Raw genomic sequence first — 15,022 nt, 5'->3', positions numbered from 1 at the left:
GCCTTGTCCCTTATCGCATACATCTGGTTTTTGCCTATGCCCAATTTCTTCTTTACCGCTTTAAGGCTTCCCCCGTTCTTTACAGCATGCTCAATTTTCTCCACGTTATACTTCCTTATATCGGCCACCTTGCGCTTATTGATTAGCTTTGATATCTCGGCCAATTCGATCTGGTCTGTTGGATTGAAAGCTTTCATACTCTGCCGTTTCTTAATCAAATCTTTCGTCTCCTTAGACAGCTTACCGGTATCCTCTCTAACTATCCTACCGCCTACTTCTACCGCGCACTCAGTAATGATATCTCTGAAATTATTGTTCCTTGCCTCTAGGGTAATGTCGCCATCCTCAGTTAGAGCTGAATACCTATTCTGTAGCGAGATCCTGAACTCTTCTGCCCTCCCCCTCACCGCTAATTCGTTGATGGGTTTCTTTCTTACTAATCTATTGCGTTCCTTCTTCAGATTTAGGCTAATTCGGGACCTCACCATCCTGTGGTCACTACATCGAACTTTCCCGATTACCTCTACATCCTGCACAATGGCGGGGGTTGAACACATTATGAAGTCGATTTCATTTTTAGTCTCTCCGTTAGGACTTTTCCATGTCCATTTTCGGTTCTTCCGTTTGCTAAAGAAGGTATTCATGATTCGTAAGTTATTGCGCTCTGCAAACTCAACTAGTAACTCCCCCCTGCTATTCCTAGAACCAATGCCATAGTCACCTACTGCCTTGCCTCCTGCCTGTTTTTTCCCTACCTTGGCATTGAAGTCGCCCATTAGTACAGTATACTGCGTCTTTACTTTTCGCATTGCCGATTCTACATCTTCATAGAAGCTTTCAACTGCCTGGTCATCATAACTACATGTAGGTGCATAGGCCTGTACAACCTTCAGTTTATACCGCTTATTAAGCCTAATTACGATGCCTGCAACCCTCTCATTAATACTATAGAATTCATCTATATTACCCGCTATATACTTATTGACAAGGAAACCTACTCCTAGTTGTCGCCTCTCTGGTAAACCTCGATAACACAGTACATGCCCATCCTTCAGTACAGTATATGCCTCATTCGGCCTCCTAACCTCACTAAGCCCTATGACATCCCATTTCATGCCCTCTAGTTCCTCTAACAGCACTGCTAAGCTAGCTTCACTAGCTAGGGTTCTAGCATTAAACGTTGCCAGGGTCAGTTTCCAATGGCGGCCTGTCCAGCGGAGCCAGGCTTTCTTAGCACCCCCTGCTGCGTCACAGGTCTGACCGCCGCCGTGGTCAGTTGTTCCGCAGCCGCTGGTGACTGAGGGCCGAGGTTTTATGGAGCTTATCATAGGAGGTTGTGGCCAATTACTGCACCAGGGTGGCCAACTCCTGTTCTGGTGAGGGAGTGCGTTGCCGGAGGTGTTCACCGGCATCAGGTCGCACCCCAAACCTGTATATGCAATTCCATCGACACGCGGATTTTTTTTTTTTTTTTTTGTCATCCGGTGGAGAATTGCGTGGCACCGGGATTTGAACCCCGGTCCTCTTGCATGCGAGGCGGATGTTCTACCGCTACGCCACCGCTGCACCAATGCGATCCTTAGGAAGCAGCGAATCATATTTATTATCAGGGGATCAAGGAACAAGCATGAAAGTTTCGCCATGCGAACACCTGCTTTGAATTCTATTTAGGTCGCATTGGAGCAATTCCTGATCATATTTGGAGGTTATGCGGCGGTATAGGGCACAGTCATCTGCGAAAAGACGAATTGTCGATGAAATGATGGAGGAAAGAATATTTATGAAGATGAAAAATAAAAGTGGGCTGAGCACTGAGCCCTGCGGGAGACCAGAGAAGACTTTTGTTGTGGGAGAATGGTCATTTTCGATGACAGTGAATTGAGAGCGATCACTTAGGAAGCAGCGAATCATATTTATTATCAGGGGATCAAGGAACAAGCATGAAAGTTTCGCCACGCGAACACCTGCTTTGAATTCTATTTAGGTCGCATTGGAGCAATGCCTGATCATAATTGGAGGTTATGCGGCGGTAAAAGACACAGTCATCTGCGAAAAGGCGAATTGTCGATGAAATGATGGAGGAAAGATCATTTATGAAGATTAAAAATAAAAGTGGGCCGAGCACTGAGCCCTGCGGGACACCAGAGAAGACTTTTGTTGTGGGGGAATGGTAGATTTCGATGACAGTGAATTGAGAGTGATCAGTTAGGAAGCAGCGAATCCAATTTAATATCAGGAGATCAAGGCACTAGTATGAAAGATTGGCCATGTGAACACCAGCTTTCAATTCTATTTAGGTCGCATTGGAGCAATACCTGATCATTATTTTAAGTTATGCTGCGGTACAGGTCACAGTCATCTGCGAAAAGACGAATTGTCGATGAATTTCGGAGGGAAGATCATTTATGAAGATGAAAAAAAAAATGGGCCGAGCAGCGAGACTCTCGGGACACCAGAGAAGACTTTTGTTGTGGGAGAATGGTCATTTTCGATGACAGTGAATTGAGAGCTATCAGTTAGGAAGCAGCGAATCCAGTTTAATATCAGGGGATCAAGGCACAAGCATGAAAGTTTCGCCATGTGGACACCAGCTTTCAATTCTATTTAGGTAGCATTGGAGCAATTGCTGATCATTATTGGAAGTTAAGCGGCGGTACAGGACACAGTCATCTGCGAAAATACGAATTGTCGATGAAACTTTGGAGGGAAGATCATTTATGAAGATGAAAAATAGAAGTGGGCCCAGCAGTGAGTCTTGCGGGACACCAGAGAAGACTTTTGTTGTGGGAGAATGGTCATTTTCGATGACAGTGAATTGAGAGCGATCAGTTAGGAATCAGCGAATCCAGTTCAATATCAGGAGATCAAGGCACAAGCATGAAAGTTTCGCCATGTGGACACCAGCTTTAAATTCTATTTAGGTAGCATTGGAGCAATTCCTGATCAATATTGGAAGTTATGCGGCGGTACCGGACACAGTCATCTGCGAAAAGACGAATTGTCGATGAAATGTCGGAGCGAAGATCATTTATGAAGACGAAAAATAAAAGTGGGCCGAGCAGCGAGCCTTGCGCGACACCAGAGAAGACTTTTGTTGTGGGAGAATGGTCATTTTCCATGACAGTGAATTGAGAGCGATCAGTTAGGAAGCAGCGAATCCAGTTTAATATCAGGGGATCAAGGCACAAGCATGAAAGTTTCGCCTTGTGAACACCAGCTTTCAATTCTTCTAAGTCGCATTGGAGCAATTCCTGATCATTATTGGAAGGTATGCGGTGGTACAAGTCACTGTCATCTGCGAAAAGACGAATTGTCGATGAATTTCGGAGGGAAGATCATTTATGAAGATGAAAAAAAAATGGGCCGAGCAGCGAGACTCTCGGGACACCAGAGAAGACTTTTGTTGTGGGAGAATGGTCATTTTCGATGACAGTGAATTGAGAGCGATCAGTTAGGAAGCAGCGAATCCAGTTTAATATCAGGGGATCAAGGCACAAGCATGAAAGTTTCGCCATGTGGACACCAGCTTTCAATTCTATTTAGGTAGCATTGGAGCAATTCCTGATCCATATTGGAAGTTATGCGGCGGTAATGGACACAGTCATCTGCGAAAAGACGAATTGTCGATGAAATGTCGAAGCGAAGATCATTTATGAAGATGAAAAATAAAAGTGGGCCGAGCAGCGAGCCTTGCGCGACACCAGAGAAGACTTTTGTTGTGGGAGAATGGTCATTTTCCATGACAGTGAATTGAGAGCGATCAGTTAGGAAGCAACGAATCCAGTTTAATATCAGGGGATCAAGCCACAAGCATGAAAGTTTCGCCATGTGGACACCAGCTTTAAATTCTATTTAGGTAGCATTGGAGCAATTCCTGATCAATATTGGAAGTTATGCGGTGGTACCGGACACAGTCATCTGCGAAAAGACGAATTGTCGATGAAATGTCGGAGCGAAGATCATTTATGAAGATGAAAAATAAAAGTGGGCCGAGCAGCGAGCCTTGCGCGACACCAGAGAAGACTTTTGTTGTGGGAGAATGGTCATTTTCCATGACAGTGAATTGAGAGCGATCAGTTAGGAAGCAGCGAATCCAGTTTAATATCAGGGGATCAAGCCACAAGCATGAAAGTTTCGCCATGTGGACACCAGCTTTAAATTCTATTTAGGTAGCATTGGAGCAATTCCTGATCAATATTGGAAGTTATGCGGCGGTACCGGACACAGTCATCTGCGAAAAGACGAATTGTCGATGAAATGTCGGAGCGAATATCATTTATGAAGATGAAAAATAAAAGTGGGCCGAGGAGCGAGCCTCTCGGGACACCAGAGAAGACTTTTGTTGTGGGAGAATGGTCATTTTCCATGACAGTGAATTGAGAGCGATCAGTTAGGAAGCAGCGAATCCAGTTTAATATAACGGGATCAAGGCACAAGCATGAAAGTTTGGCCATGTGAACACCAGCTTTCAATTCTATTTAGGTCGCATTGGAGCAATTGCTGATCATTATTGGAAGTTATGCGGCGGTACAGGACACAGTCATCTGCGAAAATACGAATTGTCGATGAAATGTCGGAGCGAAGATTATTTATGAAGATGAAAAATAAAAGTGGGCCGAGCAGCGAGCCTCTCGGGACACCAGAGAAGACTTTTGTTGTGGGAGAATGGTCATTTTCCATGACAGTGATTTGAGAGCGATCAGTTAGGAAGCAGCGAATCCAGTTTAATATCAGGGGATCAAGGCACTAGCATGAAAGTTTCGCCATGTGAACACCAGCTTTCAATTCTATTTAGGTCGCATTGGAGCAATTGCTGATCATTATTGGAAGTTATGCGGCGGTACAGGACACAGTCATCTGCGAAAATACGAATTGTCGATGAAATGACGGAGCGAAGATCATTTATGAAGATGAAAAATAAAAGTGGGCCGAGCAGCGAGCCTCTCGGGACACCAGATAAGACTTGTTGTGGGAGAATGGTCATTTTCCATGACAGTGAATTGAGAGCGATCAGTTAGGAAGTAGCGAATCCAATTTAATATCAGGGGATCAAGCCACAAGCATGAAAGTTTCGCCATGTGGACACCAGCTTTAAATTCTATTTAGGTAGCTTTGGAGCAATTCCTGATCAATATTGTAAGTTATGCGGCGGTACCGGACACAGTCATCTGCGAAAAGACGAATTGTCGATGAAATGTCGGAGCGAAGATCATTTATGAAGATGAAAAATAAAAGTGGGCCGAGCAGCGAGCCTTGAGCGACACCAGAGAAGACTTTTGTTGTGGGAGAATGGTCATTTTCCATGACAGTGAATTGAGAGCGATCAGTTAGGAAGCAGCGAATCCCGTTTAATATCAGGAGATCAAGGCACAAGCATGAAAGTTTCGCCATGTGGACACCAGTTTTAAATTCTATTTAGGTAGCATTGGAGCAATTCCTGATCATTATTGGAAGGTATGCGGTGGTACAAGTCACAGTCATCTGGGAAAAGACGAATTGTCGATGAATTTCGGAGGGAAGATCATTTATGAAGATGAAAAAAAAATGGGCCGAGCAGCGAGCCTCTCGGGACACCAGAGAAGACTTTTGTTGTGGGAGAATGGTCATTTTCCATGACAGTGAATTGAGAGCGATCAGTTAGGAATCAGCGAATCCAGTTCAATATCAGGAGATCAAGGCACAAGCATGAAAGTTTGGCCATGTGAACACCAGCTTTCAATTCTATTTAGGTCGCATTGGAGCAATTCCTGATCAATATTGGAAGGTATGCGGTGGTACAAGTCACAGTCATCTGCGAAAAGACGAATTGTCGATGAATTTCGGAGGGAAGATCATTTATGAAGATGAAAAAAAAATGGGCCGAGCAGCGAGCCTCTCGGGACACCAGAGAAGACTTTTGTTGTGGGAGAATGGTCATTTTCCATGACAGTGAATTGAGAGCGATCAGTTAGGAATCAGCGAATCCAGTTCAATATCAGGAGATCAAGGCACAAGCATGAAAGTTTGGCCATGTGAACACCAGCTTTCAATTCTATTTAGGTCGCATTGGAGCAATTCCTGATCATTATTGGAAGGTAGCGGTGGTACAAGTCACAGTCATCTGCGAAAAGACGAATTGTCGATGAATTTCGGAGGGAAGATCATTTATGAAGATGAAAAAAAAAATGGGCCGAGCAGCGAGCCTCTCGGGACACCAGAGAAGACTTTTGTTGTGGGAGAATGGTCATTTTCCATGACAGTGAATTGAGAGCGATCAGTTAGGAATCAGCGAATCCAGTTCAATATCAGGAGATCAAGGCACAAGCATGAAAGTTTGGCCATGTGAACACCAGCTTTCAATTCTATTTAGGTCGCATTGGAGCAATTCCTGATCATTATTGGAAGTTATGCGGTGGTACAGGACACAGTAATCTGCGAAAAGACGAATTGTCGATGAAATGTCGGAGGGAAGATCATTTATGAAGATGAAAAATAGAAGTGGGCCCAGCAGTGAGTCTTGCGGGACGCCAGAGAAGACTTTTGTTGTGGGAAAATGGTCATTTTCGATGACAGTGAATTGAGAGCGATCAGTTAGGAAGCAGCGAATCCAATTTAATATCAGGAGATCAAGGCACAAGTATGAAAGATTGGCCATGTGAACACCAGCTTTCAATTCTATTTAGGTCGCATTCGAGCAATACCTGATCATTATTTTAAGTTAGGCTGCGGTACAGGTCGCAGTCATCGGCGAAAAGACGAATTGTCGATGAAATATCGGAGGGAAGATCATTTATGAAGATGAAAAAAAAATGGGCCAAGCAGCCAGCCTCTCGGGACACCAAAGAAGACTTTTGTTGTGGGAGAATGGTCATTTTCTATGACAGTGAATTGAGAGCGATCAGTTAGGAAGCAGCGAATCCAGTTTAATATCAGGGGATCAAGCCACAAGCATGAAAGTTTCGCCATGTGGACACCAGCTTTAAATTCTATTTAGGTAGCATTGGAGCAATTCCTGATCAATATTGGAAGTTATGCGGCGGTACCGGACACAGTCATCTGCGAAAAGACGAATTGTCGATGAAATGTCGGAGCGAATATCATTTATGAAGATGAAAAATAAAAGAGGGCCGAGGAGCGAGCCTCTCGGGACACCAGAGAAGACTTTTGTTGTGGGAGAATGGTCATTTTCCATGACAGTGAATTGAGAGCGATCAGTTAGGAAGCAGCGAATCCAGTTTAATATCACGGGATCAAGGCACAAGCATGAAAGTTTGGCCATGTGAACACCAGCTTTCAATTCTACTTAGGTCGCATTGGAGCAATTGCTGATCATTATTGGAAGTTATGCGGCGGTACAGGACACAGTCATCTGCGAAAATACGAATTGTCGATGAAATGACGGAGCGAAGATCATTTATGAAGATGAAAAATAAAAGTGGGCCGAGCAGCGAGCCTCTCGGGACACCAGATAAGACTTGTTGTGGGAGAATGGTCATTTTCCATGACAGTGAATTGAGAGCGATCAGTTAGGAAGTAGCGAATCCAATTTAATATCAGGGGATCAAGCCACAAGCATGAAAGTTTCGCCATGTGGACACCAGCTTTAAATTCTATTTAGATAGCATTGGAGCAATTCCTGATCAATATTGCAAGTTATGCGGCGGGTACCGGACACAGTCATCTGCGAAAAGACGAATTGTCGATGAAATGTCGGAGCGAAGATCATTTATGAAGATGAAAAATAAAAGTGGGCCGAGCAGCGAGCCTTGAGCGACACCAGAGAAGACTTTTGTTGTGGGAGAATGGTCATTTTCCATGACAGTGAATTGAGAGCGATCAGTTAGGAAGCAGCGAATCCAGTTTAATATCAGGAGATCAAGGCACAAGCATGAAAGTTTCGCCATGTGGACACCAGCTTTAAATTCTATTTAGGTAGCATTGGAGCAATTCCTGATCATTATTGGAAGGTATGCGGTGGTACAAGTCACAGTCATCTGGGAAAAGACGAATTGTCGATGAATTTCGGAGGGAAGATCATTTATGAAGATGAAAAAAAAATGGGCCGAGCAGCGAGCCTCTCGGGACACCAGAGAAGACTTTTGTTGTGGGAGAATGGTCATTTTCTATGACAGTGAATTGAGAGCGATCAGTTAGGAATCAGCGAATCCAGTTCAATATCAGGAGATCAAGGCACAAGCATGAAAGTTTGGCCATGTGAACACCAGCTTTCAATTCTATTTAGGTCGCATTGGAGCAATTCCTGATCATTATTGGAAGGTATGCGGTGGTACAAGTCACAGTCATCTGCGAAAAGACGAATTGTCGATGAATTTCGGAGGGAAGATCATTTATGAAGATGAAAAAAAAATGGGCCGAGCAGCGAGCCTCTCGGGACACCAGAGAAGACTTTTGTTGTGGGAGAATGGTCATTTTTCATGACAGTGAATTGAGAGCGATCAGTTAGGAATCAGCGAATCCAGTTCAATATCAGGAGATCAAGGCACAAGCATGAAAGTTTGGCCATGTGAACACCAGCTTTCAATTCTATTTAGGTCGCATTGGAGCAATTCCTGACCATTATTGGAAGGTATGCGGTGGTACAAGTCACAGTCATCTGCGAAAAGACGAATTGTCGATGAATTTCGGAGGGAAGATCATTTATGAAGATGAAAAAAAAATGGGCCGAGCAGCGAGCCTCTCGGGACACCAGAGAAGACTTTTGTTGTGGGAGAATGGTCATTTTCCATGACAGTGAATTGAGAGCGATCAGTTAGGAATCAGCGAATCCAGTTCAATATCAGGAGATCAAGGCACAAGCATGAAAGTTTGGCCATGTGAACACCAGCTTTCAATTCTATTTAGGTCGCATTGGAGCAATTCCTGATCATTGTTGGAAGTTATGCGGTGGTACAGGACACAGTAATCTGCGAAAAGACGAATTGTCGATGAAATGTCGGAGGGAAGATCATTTATGAAGATGAAAAATAGAAGTGGGCCCAGCAGTGAGTCTTGCGGGACGCCAGAGAAGACTTTTGTTGTGGGAGAATGGTCATTTTCGATGACAGTGAATTGAGAGCGATCAGTTAGGAAGCAGCGAATCCAGTTTAATATCAGGGGATCAAGGCACAAGCATGAAAGTTTCGCCATGTGGACACCAGCTTTCAATTCTATTTAGGTAGCATTGGAGCAATTCCTGATCAATATTGGAAGTTATGCGGCGGTACCGGACACAGTCATCTGCGAAAAGACGAATTGTCGATGAAATGTCGAAGCGAAGATCATTTATGATGATGAAAAATAAAAGTGGGCCGAGCAGCGAGCCTTGCGCGACACCAGAGAAGACTTTTGTTGTGGGAGAATGGTCATTTTCCATGACAGTGAATTGAGAGCGATCAGTTAGGAAGCAACGAATCCAGTTTAATATCAGGGGATCAAGCCACAAGCATGAAAGTTTCGCCATGTGGACACCAGCTTTAAATTCTACTTAGGTAGCATTGGAGCAATTCCTGATCATAATTGGAGGTTATGCGGCGGTATAGGGCACAGTCATCTGCGAAAAGACGAATTGTCGATGAAATGATGGAGGAAAGATCATTTATGAAGATGAAAAATAAAAGTGGGCTGAGCACTGAGCCCTGCGGGAGACCAGAGAAGACTTTTGTTGTGGGAGAATGGTCATTTTCGATGACAGTGAATTGAGAGCGATCACTTAGGAAGCAGCGAATCATATTTATTATCAGGGGATCAAGGAACAAGCATGAAAGTTTCGCCACGCGAACACCTGCTTTGAATTCTATTTAGGTCGCATTGGAGCAATGCCTGATCATAATTGGAGGTTATGCGGCGGTAAAAGACACAGTCATCTGCGAAAAGGCGAATTGTCGATGAAATGATGGAGGAAAGATCATTTATGAAGATTAAAAATAAAAGTGGGCCGAGCACTGAGCCCTGCGGGACACCAGAGAAGACTTTTGTTGTGGGGGAATGGTAGATTTCGATGACAGTGAATTGAGAGTGATCAGTTAGGAAGCAGCGAATCCAATTTAATATTAGGAGATCAAGGCACAAGTATGAAAGATTGGCCATATGAACACAAACTTTCAATTCTATTTAGGTCGCATTGGAGCAATACCTGATCATTATTTTAAGTTATGCTGCGGCACAGGTCACAGTCATCTGCGAAAAGACGAATTGTCGATGAAATGACGGAGGAAAGATCATTTATGAAGATGAAAAATAAAAGTTGGCCGAGCACTGAGCCCTCCGGGAGACCAGAGAAGACTTTTGTTGTGGGAGAATGGTCATTTTCGATGACAGTGAATTGAGAGCGATCTCTTAGGAAGCAGCGAATCATATTTATTATCAGGGGATCAAGGAACAAGCATGAAAGATTCGCCATGTGAACACCAGCTTTCAATTCTATTTAGGTCGCATTGGAGCGATTCCTGATCATTATTTTAAGTTATGCTGCGGTACAGGTCACAGTCATCTGCGAAAAGACGAATTGTCGATGAAATGACGGAGGAAAGATCATTTATGAAGATGAAAAATAAAAGTGGGCTGAGCACTGAGCCCTGCGGGACACCAGAGAAGACTTTTGTTGTGGGGGAATGGTAGATTTCGATGACAGTGAATTGAGAGTGATCAGTTTGGAAGCAGCGAATCCAATTTAATATCAGGAGATCAAGGCACTAGTATGAAAGATTGGCCATGTGAACACCAGCTTTCAATTCTATTTAGGTCGCATTGGAGCAATACCTGATCATTATTTTAAGTTATGCTGCGGTACAGGTCACAGTCATCTGCGAAAAGACGAACTGTCGATGAAATGTCGGACGGAAGATCATTTATGAAGATGAAAAAAAAAAATGGGCCGAGCAGCGAGCCTCTCGGGACACCAAAGAAGACTTTTGTTGTGGGAGAATGGTCATTTTCTATGACAGTGAATTGAGAGCGATCAGTTAGGAAGCAGCGAATCCAGTTTAATATCAGGGGATCAAGGCACAAGCATGAAAGTTTCGCCTTGTGAAAACCAGCTTTCAATTCTATTTAGGTCGAATTGGAGCAATTCCTGATAATTATTGGAAGGTATGCGGCGGTACAGGACACAGTCATCTGCGAAAAGACGAATTGTCGATGAAATGTCGGAGGGAAGATCATTTATGAAGATGAAAAATAAAAGTAGGCCCAGCAGCGAGCCTTGCGGGACACGAGAGAAGAATTTTGTTGTGGGAAAATTGTCATTTTCGATGACAGTGAATTGCGAGCGATCAGTTAGGAAGCAGCGAATCCAGTTTAATATCAGGGGATCAAGGCACAAGCATGAAAGTTTCGCCATGTGGACACCAGCTTTAAATTCTATTTAGGTAGCATTGGAGCAATTCCTGATCAATATTGGAAGTTATGCGGCGGTACCGGACACAGTCATCTGCGAAAAGACGAATTGTCGATGAAATGTCGGAGCGAAGATCATTTATGAAGACGAAAAATAAAAGTGGGCCGAGCAGCGAGCCTTGCGCGACACCAGAGAAGACTTTTGTTGTGGGAGAATGGTCATTTTCCATGACAGTGAATTGAGAGCGATCAGTTAGGAAGCAGCGAATCCAGTTTAATATCAGGGGATCAAGGCACAAGCATGAAAGTTTCGCCTTGTGAACACCAGCTTTCAATTCTATTAAGTCGCATTGGAGCAATTCCTGATCATTATTGGAAGGTATGCGGTGGTACAAGTCACTGTCATCTGCGAAAAGACGAATTGTCGATGAATTTCGGAGGGAAGATCATTTATAAAGGTGAAAAAAAAAAATGGGCCGAGCAGCGAGACTCTCGGGACACCAGAGAAGACTTTTGTTGTGGGAGAATGGTCATTTTCGATGACAGTGAATTGAGAGCGATCAGTTAGGAAGCAGCGAATCCAGTTTAATATCAGGGGATCAAGGCACAAGCATGAAAGTTTCGCCATGTGGACACCAGCTTTCAATTCTATTTAGGTAGCATTGGAGCAATTCCTGATCAATATTGGAAGTTATGCGGCGGTACCGGACACAGTCATCTGCGAAAAGACGAATTGTCGATGAAATGTCGAAGCGAAGATCATTTATGAAGATGAAAAATAAAAGTGGGCCGAGCAGCGAGCCTTGCGCGACACCAGAGAAGACTTTTGTTGTGGGAGAATGGTCATTTTCCATGACAGTGAATTGAGAGTGATCAGTTAGGAAGCAACGAATCCAGTTTAATATCAGGGGATCAAGCCACAAGCATGAAAGTTTCGCCATGTGGACACCAGCTTTAAATTCTATTTAGGTAGCATTGGAGCAATTCCTGATCAATATTGGAAGTTATGCGGCGGTACCGGACACAGTCATCTGCGAAAAGACGAATTGTCGATGAAATGTCGGAGCGAAGATCATTTATGAAGATGAAAAATAAAAGTGGGCCGAGCAGCGAGCCTTGCGCGACACCAGAGAAGACTTTTGTTGTGGGAGAATGGTCATTTTCCATGACAGTGAATTGAGAGCGATCAGTTAGGAAGCAGCGAATCCAGTTTAATATCAGGGGATCAAGCCACAAGCATGAAAGTTTCGCCATGTGGACACCAGCTTTAAATTCTATTGAGGTAGCATTGGAGCAATTCCTGATCAATATTGGAAGTTATGCGGCGGTACCGGACACAGTCATCTGCGAAAAGACGAATTGTCGATGAATTTCGGAGGGAAGATCATTTATGAAGATGAAAAAAAAAAATGGGCCGAGCAGCGAGCCTCTCGGGACACCAGAGAAGACTTTTGTTGTGGGAGAATGGTCATTTTCCATGACAGTGAATTGAGAGCGATCAGTTAGGAAGCAGCGAATCCAGTTTAATATCAGGGGATCAAGCCACAAGCATGAAAGTTTCGCCATGTGGACACCAGCTTTAAATTCTATTTAGGTAGCATTGGAGCAATTCCTGATCAATATTGGAAGTTATGCGGCGGTACCGGACACAGTCATCTGCGAAAAGACGAATTGTCGATGAAATGTCGGAGCGAAGATCATTTATGAAGATGAAAAATAAAAGTGGGCCGAGCAGCGAGCCTTGCGCGACACCAGAGAAGACTTTTGTTGTGGGAGAATGATCATTTTCCATGACAGTGAATTGAGAGCGATCAGTTAGGAAGCAGCGAATCCAGTTTAATATCAGGAGATCAAGGCACAAGCATGAAAGTTTCGCCATGTGGACACCAGCTTTAAATTCTATTTAGGTAGCATTGGAGCAATTCCTGATCATTATTGGAAGGTATGCGGTGGTACAAGTCACAGTCATCTGGGAAAAGACGAATTGTCGATGAATTTCGGAGGGAAGATCATTTATGAAGATGAAAAAAAAATGGGCCGAGCAGCGAGCCTCTCGGGACACCAGAGAAGACTTTTGTTGTGGGAGAATGGTCATTTTCCATGACAGTGAATTGAGAGCGATCAGTTAGGAATCAGCGAATCCAGTTCAATATCAGGAGATCAAGGCACAAGCATGAAAGTTTGGCCATGTGAACACCAGCTTTCAATTCTATTTAGGTCGCATTGGAGCAATTCCTGATCATTATTGGAAGGTATGCGGTGGTACAAGTCACAGTCATCTGCGAAAAGACGAATTGTCGATGAATTTCGGAGGGAAGATCATTTATGAAGATGAAAAAAAAAATGGGCCGAGCAGCGAGCCTCTCGGGACACCAGAGAACACTTTTGTTGTGGGAGAATGGTCATTTTCCATGACAGTGAATTGAGAGCGACCAGTTAGGAATCAGCGAATCCAGTTCAATATCAGGAGATCAAGGCACAAGCATGAAAGTTTGGCCATGTGAACACCAGCTTTCAATTCTATTTAGGTCGCATTGGAGCAATTCCTGATCATTATTGGAAGGTATGCGGTGGTACAAGTCACAGTCATCTGCGAAAAGACGAATTGTCGATGAATTTCGGAGGGAAGATCATTTATGAAGATGAAAAAAAATGGGCCGAGCAGCGAGCCTCTCGGGACACCAGAGAAGACTTTTGTTGTGGGAGAATGGTCATTTTCCATGACAGTGAATTGAGAGCGATCAGTTAGGAATCAGCGAATCCAGTTCAATATCAGGAGATCAAGGCACAAGCATGAAAGTTTGGCCATGTGAACACCAGCTTTCAATTCTATTTAGGTCGCATTGGAGCAATTCCTGATCATTATTGGAAGTTATGCGGTGGTACAGGACACAGTAATCTGCGAAAAGACGAATTGTCGATGAAATGTCGGAGGGAAGATCATTTATGAAGATGAAAAATAGAAGTGGGCCCAGCAGTGAGTCTTGCGGGACGCCAGAGAAGACTTTTGTTGTGGGAGAATGGTCATTTTCCATGACAGTGAATTGAGAGCGATCAGTTAGGAAGCAACGAATCCAGTTTAATATCAGGGGATCAAGCCACAAGCATGAAAGTTTCGCCATGTGGACACCAGCTTTAAATTCTATTTAGGTAGCATTGGAGCAATTCCTGATCATAATTGGAGGTTATGCGGCGGTATAGGGCACAGTCATCTGCGAAAAGACGAATTGTCGATGAAATGATGGAGGAAAGATCATTTATGAAGATGAAAAATAAAAGTGGGCTGAGCACTGAGCCCTGCGGGAGACCAGAGAAGACTTTTGTTGTGGGAGAATGGTCATTTTCGATGACAGTGAATTGAGAGCGATCACTTAGGAAGCAGCGAATCATATTTATTATCAGGGGATCAAGGAACAAGCATGAAAGATTGGCCATATGAACACAAACTTTCAATTCTATTTAGGTCGCATTGGAGCAATACCTGATCATTATTTTAAGTTATGCTGCGGCACAGGTCACAGTCATCTGCGAAAAGACGAATTGTCGATGAAATGACGGAGGAAAGATCATTTATGAAGATGAAAAATAAAAGTTGGCCGAGCACCTAGCCCTCCGGGAGACCAGAGAAGACTTTTGTTGTGGGAGAATGGTCATTTTCGATGACAGTGAATTGAGAGCGATCTCTTAGGAAGCAGCGAATCATATTTAT

The sequence above is a fragment of the Amblyomma maculatum genome, chromosome 3 (genome assembly GCF_055883805.1).
Source record: "Amblyomma maculatum isolate TAMU_Amacu chromosome 3, ASM5588380v1, whole genome shotgun sequence".
In the NCBI taxonomy this organism is placed as follows: Eukaryota; Metazoa; Arthropoda; class Arachnida; order Ixodida; family Ixodidae; genus Amblyomma; species Amblyomma maculatum.
The sequence above is the reverse complement of the archived record's forward strand: the minus strand, read 5'-3'. Positions refer to the sequence as shown.